The 10,274-nt window shown below is 40.9% G+C and overlaps 1 long non-coding RNA gene across 7 annotated transcripts in view; it reads left to right on the top strand.

Annotated features, from left to right (window-relative positions):
• The window catches only part of LOC113568102 (uncharacterized), a 7,543-nt gene extending 5,574 nt beyond the window's left edge, over positions 1–1,969 (top strand). For 4 of the 7 annotated variants that reach the window (XR_014126692.1, XR_004776690.2, XR_004776689.2 and 1 more), the window contains one exon: positions 809–1,969. This is a non-coding gene — a long non-coding RNA (uncharacterized LOC113568102). Of the gene's footprint in view, positions 1–544; positions 637–808 lie in introns of all 7 variants that reach the window. The other 3 variants (XR_014126693.1, XR_014126694.1, XR_014126691.1) reach the window with 3 other exon arrangements.
• Positions 1,970–10,274: the final 8,305 nt, after the last annotated feature.

The raw sequence follows: 10,274 nt of genomic DNA, 5'->3' as shown, positions 1-10,274 counted from the left end.
CAAATCATGTGGTGCTGTTGGGCCTAATGGGACGCTCTTCAAACACACACTCATCACACACGCACACACACACACACGCACGCACACACACACGCACACACACTCATCACACACACGCACGCACACTCATCACACACTCAGTGGCCCCTGCTCATTGCCTGCGTCACTACTGCTAGACTCTGGTTTCTACAGTGCTAATGGCCTCATCCTGTCCCCGTGAGATAAGCCCTGCTGGGTGTCATCATTGCCAGCATTGCTTTGCATGTACGTGCACAGAGTGAGTCCTGCAAGGGTAACAGAGCTTGCTGCCTGCCCTGCACCCTGTATAACACCCACAGGACCCCATAAATCAGCACCATGGACAGAACCTGTTCCTATTGGATGGAAGGGCTGTTTGGGGCAACATCACTGCAAATAGCATGGCTATGACTACTTAGAATACACATGCCTTTGTGTTTCACAACACAAGAGTTAAGTGTAGGAGCTTTACTTTACACTTAACCAGCTGTGTGGTGGCATTGGTTCGATTTTCCTGTGTGGGCAGGGTCTTCTGTACCAGCTCTGATTGACTGAAGACTGTTTGCTGGCATGCTGTGGAATTACTTTGAGCTCTGAATCCCAGGGGGGTCAATCCTGGTGTGTAGGAGGTTCATGTGTACGTGCATACATGCGTGTGTGTGTGTGTGTGTGTGTGTGTGTGTGTTTGGGAGCAGATGCTGTATTATAGGAGTGTGTGTGTGTGTGTGTGTTTCCTGTAAAGACGTAGAGTGTGATGAAGTCAGCAACTCTGCGTTTCCTTCTGCTGCAGCGCTGGGGTCCAGAAAACCACGTCCTCAAGCTGCCTGTGTGTATGCAGCCTGAACACTTACCGAGGAGGGACCCGCCTGTCGCCTGCACCCGGATGGACTGACATCGATTCACTGTCTTATGGTAACTCGGAATCAACGGGAGGCACTCAAAGCCTGCTGGTGTATAAATGCAGCATGCATGTTCAGATCCTTTTAATACATCTGTGATTTACCCTCACACTAGTGTGAGTGGCAGTGTGCGTTAGGGCTACTGAACCGAAAACCAGCACGGGCTTGTTTCACCTGCGCCTCCGTCCTGTCACGAGGGCTTCATCTTACTCCTAACCTCAGCTCAGGCAGAGACCGTTTTTAAGGTGAGTGGTGTGTGCACAGACAGCTTGGCCTAGTTTTTCCTGGAAGAGACGGGAATTCCGTGGAGTTTAGGGCTCTCTGTTATGCACACATCTGCTCACAGCTACTGTCCACCCGCCCTGGCATGTTGGGCGTTAACTTTCTATTGTGCAGCGTCTGGTGTGTGGACTGGAGCAGGCTGGCTGTGAAGTCCTGCTCGTTCCTCAAGACTGAAGCGATAAGGAAACCCCTCACCACTAATAAATATCTACACCTTTTCTTTCTGTCTGCAGTGTGTATGTATGGGGAGGGAGGTGTCTTCTGGGTGGGTGTGTGCCATGACTACAGCTAGCCTAACACACATTTTTTCTTCACACTTTTCTCCAATCTTCTTCTTAGTTTCGTTTTTTCTACTGTGTATTCCTTACTTGGTTCTTTGTTTTTTATTGTATGCATCTCGCTGGCAATGTATGAATCACATTGTGTTCAAGTTCAAGTTCGAGTTCGGTTTATTCATCACATACATAGTCATACACAGTATAACTCGCAATGAAATGGTGAAATACTTCAAGTGCTACTAGTTGTTTTAAAATACACGTGGCAATAAAATCATCATCATTTTGGGGAGAAGTATCTGACCATTTATGGTGATTTTGATTTGGTCTGTCTGATGGTCATTCTTAAAATCTCAGGAACAATATTTTTGTCTTTTTAGTTTTGCCAGAGTTGAGCGCTCTATTGTGTCCTGAGCTGAGGCCTCTACTGCAGACTAACAGAGGTACAGACCACTATATAAGGCTTCAGCAATCTAAACCTCTATCAGTCTCTTTGTAAGTCCCTTTGGGTTGTCAGTTATAACTGCTATGATGTACCGCTAAAGATCACATTCTGAGAAATGTCGAAAAAATGTATATAGCAAAATTGTGCACATGGCTAATCAGTTCACTATAATGATATAAAATTCACAAAAAACACAAATCAAATGATCAATTCACTCCATTATATTCTTGGAGAACACATTACAAGTTTCCAATTCAAAATTTGACATAAAAGTATTTTTACTGATAAGAACTTGAAATATTAGGATGACAAACTTGTGTGAAATGTTGTCTGTTTGCTACACTACATGTCACTATAAAACAAAACCACTCCACTGTATTCCTGAAATTCCCTATAAAATGAAATCACTTCACTGTATTCCTGAAATTCCCTATAAAACCAAGCCACTGCACTGTATTCCTGAACTTCCCTTGTACACATATTATGTACTTTTGAATTGATAGGATGGCAAACTCCTGCAAACTCTAATCATTCCTATATATGCAACTTTAGAAGCTCTATATAAACAAATCAAATTGTCAAAAAATCCCCAAATTCTTAAAAGACAGTTTCTTATGTTTCCATGGTTTGACTTTCATGTGTTTTACTGTAGGAATCTGGAGTAATGAGAAGGCAAAATCCTGTTCATTTAGTCTGTTCAGTTCCGAATATGCAATATTTGAAGCTCTATAAAATAAAGAATTAAAATTTTTATCAAATCACTCTACTATATTCTTGAAATATGTACTCTCATGTACTGATATGATTTTCAATCATTTTTACTGTAGAAATTTGGAATAATGGGATGGCAAAATTAACTGTCTTAGTTTTAGTATATATCACTTTTTGAAACACTGTGAAATAAACAAATCAAACTTATCAGATTACACCACAATATTCGTGAAGAACACTTTCCCACATATTCACTATATAGCTTTCAGTAATTTTCACTATAAGAATCTGGAGTACTGTGAAGGTTACTGGAACAAACCAGTCACAGTGCAGCGTAACCACCAGAGCTGAAACACCGGGACAGGAAGAGCATATGGGAGAATGAGGCCTTAGTGCGCCTTAGCACATTCCTGTGGTACAAACACGTGTAATATAATAAAGTAATATCATTGCAAGGGGAAGTGGATTTCAGGATTTCAGTGGAGTGATTTGATAACAATTAGATTTGTTTATTTTATGGAGTTTCAAAATGTGATGTATAGTGAACTGAATAGACATTTTACATGAATCTGACATCCCATTAGTCCGAATTCCTACAATAAAAACATTTGAAAATCACATCACACACATGTGGGAAAGTGGTCTTTAAGAATGTCAAGTGATCTGATCATGTGATTGATTTGTTTTATATGACTGATAAAGTCTGATGTGAGAAGAGAATAGAGCATTTTGCGTTCCCAGTACTCCACATTCCTGCAGCAAACATGGATGTACATGAGTGTATTTCTGGAATATGATTTGATAAGAGTTTGATTTGTTTATTTTTAGAGAGCTTCAAAAAGTGATATATACCGAACAGAATAGACAATAGACACGCGTTCGCGTTCGCCAAATTAATCCAGTAAAAACACTTCAGTTTTATGGTGAATACATAATTTTAAAATTTACTAAACTTATTAGCAAACATTTGCCAACTTCTATATAATTTCTCCACATTCTCACAGTAATAGCATGAGGAAATCTTAACATGAGTAGCTAAGAAGGTGATCTTCATAAATCTAGTGGATTTAACTGAACCGATTTTAACAGGGAAGGTTTGAATTTCCAACAAGACTTTTCTCTTCCACGTTTATATATATATATATATATATATATATTTATTTATTTTTCATTAGACTTAAGTAAGACATGTTTAATTAGGCTGTAGAACTCATTTCTTTTAGATATTCAGTGTGGCTCGAGAAGCTCTCTGCGGTGTAGCTGCACTAAAGAGCTCCGTCATGCAATCTGTAGGCGCGCGCGCCAACCTTCAGGGACGATAGCGCGCTCGAGCTTTTGCGAGGTGCAGCTGGCGTGAGCGCGTGAATCGGGCTGTTCCGGCAGGCAGGCTGCTGCGGAGGAGTGCGTACACATTCTTTCCAAACCTGTTTGGTAGCGTGTCCCTCTTCGCCTCGCCAGTGATGTTGCGTCCAGAATTCCGTCGTTGTTAAGCGTGAACGGTGCACGTGCAGTGTTGACTCTCCCGGTCTCCACCGTATTGACGCGTGCAGCATCACAGCCCGAGTCACTTCCACACGTGCGGAGAGTTCCGCCACGTGAGGACACGGCTTTTGTGAGGAGGCCGTATGTGGTACAACACGCTTGCAGGTTTTAAGTTTTCTAAGGAGCCGTAAGAGTTTAAACCCCACAGGCCGCAGACATCCTGCGTAATGAGGGGTCTCCACTTATTTTCCGCTAAGAGTTTAGATGTGTTTCACTTCCAAATGTATATTTTCACCAAAGCAGATAAAAGAGGGCTTTGTAAGATTGTCATTCATGTGTTCTGGTTAAAATCCCGAGAATGTTTTAAGAAAACACGTGACTACTTTTCTGGCACTTGCGCTTTTGAAAAACACATTTTTTCCTGTAGTATTCAAAATCGCTGTGTCACCCTTTACTGAAGAAAGCCGCCCTGAAATCCTTTATCTTGAGTCATTTTAACCTAGTGTCAAATCTAATTTTAAGAGTGTCCTTGAAAATGTGCATTTTACCCAGGTTAGTGTGTTCTGTGGTCTTAAATTAGGCAAATGCTTATGACAATAATGCAGAAATTTGGCTGCATTTGATACTAGATCAAAATATACTTTCAGGCAGGACATGTTTTTATGTTACTGCTTAAAATAGTTTACAGCATTAAAATATTTTAAATTGTAACTGGTAGGTCATTGTTTGCTCTCATTGAGCAGGTAAAATATGAAATGAAAAATAATTGTCATTTTTGACTCTCACCTACGTTTTAAATCCCACAAAGAAAAGTGTTTAGGAGACTGTGTTAAGTGTTTGACTTCTGTGGGCCACGTTAAGCAGCATTAAAAAGCAATATTGTTTTATTTCTCTTGGCACATGCTGGTCAGGCACCTGTCTCAAGAAACGGGATCATTGCTCAGCAAACCATCAGCTTCGCCTTATCTTATCTTACTTTTATTTTCTTTCTCATGACTCTGGATCACTTTATTATCACAACTTTCCCCGCATGCCTGACCTGCTCCAGGGCACGTAAAAATCGAGATTACGGATAATAAAGCAGCTGTCAGATTCCCTGGTGTCTCAACCTTGACTCTCCTGGAATAGCCTCACCGTTCTTGGAAAACATGGTGCATTCATGGGAGCAGAAACTGAGAGATGTGATCTCTGCGCAGATCTTTAGATCTTTAGAGATCGTTGGATATTCCAGCGGCGGCTGATCCTCTCCGTCCATGTCCGATTGTGTTATGGGTCTAGCTGGAACTTGTCAGCCCCTGGATAACAATGTTCAGTTTAGTCCTCATTCTGCTGTCATTGCATTCAAAGAAGAATTACGTGAAGAGGGTTGCCTAAAAAATTCAGACTAAACTAACGGTGAAACAAAGTTTAGTATTTGTGCTACACACAACTGGATCCAACTTCCAGAAGAATTTAGATGTGCCACAAATGTATCCATTTAAATGTTTCCAGATAATCCATATTAAAAGCATCAATTTAATTAATTTAATTTAAGATTATTCCAGATTAAATTCCAGATTAAATTTTTCCTGTGCCTGTATTGGGTGATTGAGCTCTCAGACTTTATTTCTGCAGCACTTAATTTTAATGTTTATAAGGCATTTTTGCATCTTTATAATTAATTTAATTAGTTATAGATTTTAAAATGTTCTTTTCAATTTAAATCAATTGACTTTTATACTTTTATTTTCAATATATCTTGAAATGTTCTTGTGTATGAAATGTTCTACTCAGTCAGCCCTCCCTTACAAGCCATCACAGAGCCAGTGCTTAATACACAAAGTAATTATGAAATACATTTAGCAGTTTATTGTGTAAATATGGGCAAATATCCCAATGTATAGTGTGCATTATCACAGTCTTGATGATTTTCTCGTTCCTCCGCTGAAATGCCTGCTGGTCCAGCACTTGTAGAGGTTTTCCCTGGTAGAGACGGGAATTCCGTGGAGTTTAGGGCTCTCTGCCACGCATACGTCTGCTCACGGCTACTGTCCACCCGCCCTGGCGTGTAGGGTATTGACTTGATGCTGTGGAATGTGTTTTGTATTCTTCACATTTCTAAAGTGGTTTCTGAATTCTTGTTCCACTGCTGAAACATAAGATTGTTTCCCCGTGCTTCATGTGACTGGTTAGGAGCACGTGACCTGGGTCTGATCATAATCTGAGTATTTACACCTCTGTAAATAAAGAAAGTAGTTCAACACCGTTGTGAGAGGAGAGAGCTGAATATGTGTTTAGTGCATTTTGTGAAAATGAAACTTGGACAGGGACCCTGACTATTCTGAATGTGCTTTGTCAGACATACCTTTGCCCTCTGTATTTATGATGTGCAGTAAATTCTGTAATGTGTTTGTTACCAGATTATTTTGTAATTGGCTAGCTGTAAAACAATAAAAAATAATAAACACTGACCTCATTCAAGTGGCTGTGGTGCTGATAGATCAGTCTCTATCACTAACTTGATTATGCAGTTATGCTGTAATATGATAACACATATTGTATGGATAATGCGTTCCTGAAGACAAACACAGTGCTAAACGCTGGCTGATAATAGAGAGCAGTACACATTAATAAAGGGTGTGTGCCTTTCCTTACTTTGTATATACTCTTAATTGTCCGAGGCAGCCTGTGAAGTGAATTGATTTAGAATTTGAATTATTTAGAAAGAAGTGACCATAATACTATCATTATTGCCATGAAATTTTTTTTATTAAAAAAAATAATAATTCCCCCCTCGTCAGAAAAATCCACTCTTTTTGTTGGCCAAGATATGAAATTTTCTACATCACTCTTCAGAAGATTAAACACTGTGTCGTGTGTGCTGTGTTTGCCACTAGATGGCAGTATGTTGATGGAGATACCACACAGAAAGTGACCTTATACCACATCTATCTAATTGCACATTAGCCTGTAATATGCCATTCCGCCAGCATCAGTCTCAGATGAATGGGCCCTGCCCCCCCCCCCCCGCATGCCCTTGTTCCGGTTAGATTCCCTCAATTACCATCACCGGGAGGAGCCCGGCCAGCCAATCGAGTCAGATCCTGGTGTGTGTGTGTGTGTGTGTGTGTGTGTGTGTGTGTGTGTGTGTGTGTGTGTGTGTGTGTGTGTGTGTGTGTGTGTGAGGCAGAAACACGTGTACAGACTCCGGGGTGGGTTGGGATGGCCAGGTGTGCAGGTGTTTTGTAATCCATGTCAGTAAACACGTAACCTCTCCTCCTTTCCTGTTTTCTGTGTGTTCCAAGACGAGGTTCATCTCTGCTGCAAAACACCGAACACATAACAATGACTCCATTTGTACCCAATGGGCTGTGTGAGTAAATGCTATTCTAATTACACGGTGATGTCGTTGGATGACAGAGACCGAGTGATGGCAGATTCCTGAGCAGTAAAGAAAAAGAAAATCACACACAGATACCCTGCAGTCTGTCGAATGAAAACACTCTGAATTACAATTAGAAATCGACGACTGGTTATGATCTGACTCCAAATTGACCAGTTCCTGTTTAGGGCTGTGATCGGATGCACGGGTCCCTGAACATAATCAGTAGTGTACACAAAGCGTTTGCAGTGTTGTTGTGTCTTATTCTGGCCAGTAGAGGGCGACTGTGGGTCAGCTGTGAGCTTGAGTCCTGCGTTGCAGGACTCTGTGTGCTGATGTCTTTATCAAGGCAGAGCTCAGTCTGAGAAGCACATTGTGGTGTCAGGATCTGTCCTCAGCCTACAGATAATAATAATGTTATTATTTTTGTTGTTGTTGTTGTTGTTTTTGTATAATTATACCACAATCATTATCAGAATAATAATAATAATAATAGTTACTATCACTGTTGTTGGTGTTTCACATTAAACATTAACAGTTATATGATGGTAATAAATAACATTAATGAAATAACACATTGTTTATAATATATATAGTAAAAGACCCATCAAACCAAATATAAACCACCCTAAACACAAGATCTGGACTACAGTGAAGGGATGGACTATAGTGAGGGGATGGACTACAGTGAGAGGATGGACTACAGTGAGAGGATGGACTACAGTGAGGCTGGACTACAGTGAGAGGATGGACTACAGTGAGGCTGGACTACAGTGAGAGGATGGACTACAGTGAGAGGATAGATTACAGTGAGGGGATGGACTACAGTGAGGCTGGACTACAGTGAGAGGATGGACTACAGTGAGAGGATAGATTATAGTGAGGGGATGGACTACAGTGAGAGGATGGACTACAGTGAGGTTGGACTACAGTGAGAGGATGGACTACAGTGAGGCTGGACTACAGTGAGAGGATGGACTACAGTGAGGCTGGACTACAGTGAGAGGATGGACTACAGTGAGGCTGGACTACAGTGAGAGGATGGACTACAGTGAGAGGATAGATTACAGTGAGGGGATGGAATACAGTGAGAGGATGGACTACAGTGAGGCTGGACTACAGTGAGAGGCTGGACTACAGTGAGAGGATGGACTACAGTGCTTCAGGCAATCAGCTAGCTTCTGGGGCTAGTTTTTTTAGTGGCTTTTAACATCATAATATTTCAGAATAAAAAATTAATAAGACCAGATCCAAGCAGTCTGACTAAGAATATGCTTCTGTATTCCGAAATCACTGATGTATACGTCAGAGATAGCAAGAACGCTTGGCAGTAACATGTTGCAGTGAGACGTTATATAACTTTTTTCAGTGCCATGTATAATTTACCTAAATTTTATTTTGGATCTGCATATTTCATTAGGGTATGCCAGTTTACATGTTACTTCTGTTTGTCTCACACCTGGGTGATGCACCATGGTTGTAGATCTTGGCCACCCAGAAAGGTTCTACGATTACGATTGGCTGACTTATTTCCGGCAGCCTTTTATCTCCCTTCTCTTTATCAGAAGGCTCTTATTTCTTTACCAGAGTTTTCCTTGTTGCATAACTAAGTGAAGCTAACTGTAACTAGTCAAATTGATATAACCAAAAAATACAACTGTTTGTCATTTGTGTAAAAATTTAATCCAAATGATGTTTTCAAATTATGTAAGGCAATGTAAAGTGTCAGGTTACATAAGCGTTCATAACAAAAACTGTCCTATGTTACCTGAAAACACTCTAAATGGACAACAATAAGGGACCTAATACAGAACCTTGTGGGACACCAAATTACAATCTTTTAAGCTCTCAAAAGTTCCCTTACACTAATAAATTAGTATCATTCTGCTAAATACATTCTCATTCTCATTATTCTTTAAGAAAGAGCAGTGCTGTTGGTCAACAACATTTTCCAAAATCTTAGACAGGGTGTTGGAAGTAAGACAGTAATTGAAGAGATCAGAAGATCAAGATCAGTGGATTTCTAATCAATGGATTTAGGTAAGAGCCCCAGGCTAGGTGATTAGTTGTTAGGTAAAAGCCCCAGGCTAGGGGATTAGTTGTGTTAGGTAAAAGCTCCTAGACATTCGTCATTACAGAAGCAGTCTAGTGCCTACTGAGTCAAGTAAGCATTCAGTAAGTCTAGAGGTCACCGCCAAGGCACAGAGCTCATTACAGTCAACGGTACAGAATTCTCAGAAACATTCCCCAAATGTTCTCATACACAATCCCCAAATATTTGGCCTTCATGCTGTTTGTGCATAGTAGCTCATAAAGCACTGATGGTGATATGTTCCTGAATTCTAGCTCTTATAGTCTGTGTTTTCCTAAAATTATTATTTATGGTCTGAAACCTTTGTGTGGGGTGTACCCTACCTTACACATGTATCAGACGTGTATCTAGCGTGAGGTGCAGACCACTGGGTTGAGAGATCAGACCTCTTCATACGGTGCTAGTCTCGTCAGTCAGGCTCATTTCTGGAGATTACCAAAATGCTCCTCCTACGTTAATCTCTCACATCCTGGACTGGAGAGGGTTGAAATAATGGAGCCATTTGACCAGATCTCTTCCCTTCCACCTTAGAGGTAAGATCCCTCCGTAGGGAAGTATGCGGACAGGGGTGTGTGGAGAAGGGTGTGCAGAGAAGGGTGTGCAGAGATAGTGCAGTAGAAATCATGTTTTCCAGACGTGCTGCTGGAAGTCTTGCTGGGCCCATTTTAGGAAATCACAGCTGTGTCTTTCACAGACGACATTCATAACA

This window comes from Electrophorus electricus, chromosome 12, assembly GCF_041902795.1.
Source record: "Electrophorus electricus isolate QZ-2024a chromosome 12, ASM4190279v1, whole genome shotgun sequence".
Lineage (NCBI taxonomy): Eukaryota > Metazoa > Chordata > Actinopteri > Gymnotiformes > Gymnotidae > Electrophorus > Electrophorus electricus.
Note: the sequence above shows the minus strand (reverse complement) of the source record. Positions and strands in the feature narration are given on the sequence as shown.